Source organism: Lepisma saccharinum, chromosome 30 (genome assembly GCF_977018435.1).
Source record: "Lepisma saccharinum chromosome 30, izLepSacc3.1, whole genome shotgun sequence".
NCBI lineage: Eukaryota > Metazoa > Arthropoda > Insecta > Zygentoma > Lepismatidae > Lepisma > Lepisma saccharinum.
The window spans coordinates 37344076-37345797 of record NC_139258.1 but is presented as its reverse complement, the minus strand read 5'-3'; the positions used below and the strand labels follow the sequence as shown (position 1 = coordinate 37345797).

The following is a 1722-nucleotide window of genomic DNA, read 5'->3' as shown; positions in this document are numbered from 1 at the left end:
TGTAAAAATCAAAATGTCATTGCATTCCGTGAGAAAATGTTTGCGCCCCGGAAATATTTCGTTTCCCAGGTTTGCCAACCCCAATGGAAAAAGTCGGGATTCGCCTGTGCTTATCAGGACTGGAACAGAACCAATGAAAGGTTGATTCCTCCACCTCTATCAACAACAACGTTATTGTACTGGTATTTCAAGAGACATGTTGATCTAGAGTTACTTATCTATCGTCGACCTCGTGGCGCAACGGTAGCGCGTCTGACTCCAGATCAGAAGGTTGCGTGTTCAAATCACGTCGGGGTCAATTTTTTTTTTGTAAACTTTATTTTCATCAATGATATGAAATTTCATTTGTTTCATATCATTTCTGTTATTTAAGAACTATTTTTTTGTTGTTTTCCAAGCAGCTTATATTTACCTTTGCAAAAAGAGCAATGTTTGAAATGATCAAGAAAAGAAACATAAATTGACGGTAAGGCCCTCTTTAGAGGAAATAATTTTCTTCTCCACTCGACCTTGAAATTTTTATTTAACTTTCCTTGATTCCTCAGTAATGTACTAGTAGCTTCTTCATTGCTATCTCCAAATTATCAATTTGTATTTTCCATATAATTTCAGTGTGTATTTCTCTGCCATGTTACCCATAATGTTTCGTGAAGAAGTGCTGATTGAATATTAGACCATCAACCTGACGAAATCTGCAACTTGCAAAGTTGTTCTCTGGGCAATGTTACCAAATTCAAGAGTTCATATATGATATATTTTATGTTAATATATGATTTGAAACTGTGCTTGTGCTCTAAACGCTGACTTTCTGACAACTGTTTATGATTCTAATTGTATCCAGTTTTGTCTTCCATTGATTAAGTGATATGGAGCCAATCACATAATTGTTGAATATGAAAGTTAATATTTAACTACTCATACACTTTGCTATTGAAATATAAGTAATTTGGAAACAAAAACATTACTGTTGCCATGACAGCATATTAACTAGTACTCAGAAAAAGTCAAAGGAAAAAAGTAGCAAATACATGGACACAAAGTTAGAAAAGAAGAAGTTTCCATCTTCAAAGACACCTGAAAATGACACGAAACATTCTACAAGAACCATAGATTCTGAAAATGTAAGCTGTAAAATAGCATTTCGACCCTTAACAGCACTTCATACCATACCAGCATTCCTTGCCTTGAACTGGGAGCATCTAACTTTTTGAGCTGCACAAAAAGGATGAATTACCTGTATTGAAACTTCATTGCTTTCTTAGAACAAACTTCTTAGAACTTTGAACAAATTTACCCATTTCAATAAGAAAATAATGGCGATTCTGAAGTTCGAAACCTGAATTCTTAAGAGTTGGCAACCTGATTTCTTAGAAGCTGGAAACCTGAATTCTTAGACTTTGGCAACCTTGAATTCTTGTGCCTTTGGAATGAATGGCAACGTGAATTCCTTGAAGTCAACAGCGAGCAAAATTGACGTGCCCAACCACGTCCAACAACTTCAGTCTTCTCTGTTCCTCCATAGCTTAGAACCACGTGTCATAGTGAGATAGTCCAGGTTTTGGACTAAGCATACGCTACATAAAAATATCCCCCCCCCTCCCACATATTTCGTTTTTAATTCTAATGCAAAACTTCTATGGGTTTATTATTGCAAAATTCTTTATGAATACCAAAGGCTGTGGCTATGGGAAGGCCGTAGAGAGAGAGAGAGAGAGAGAGTAG

General features: G+C 36.1%; 1 non-coding gene across 1 annotated transcript; it reads left to right on the top strand.

The window, feature by feature from the left end:
- Window positions 1-226: 226 nt before the first annotated feature.
- TRNAW-CCA (transfer RNA tryptophan (anticodon CCA)) lies at window positions 227-298 on the top strand. The gene has a single exon. It is a non-coding gene; the product is annotated as a tRNA-Trp (tRNA).
- Window positions 299-1722: the final 1424 nt, after the last annotated feature.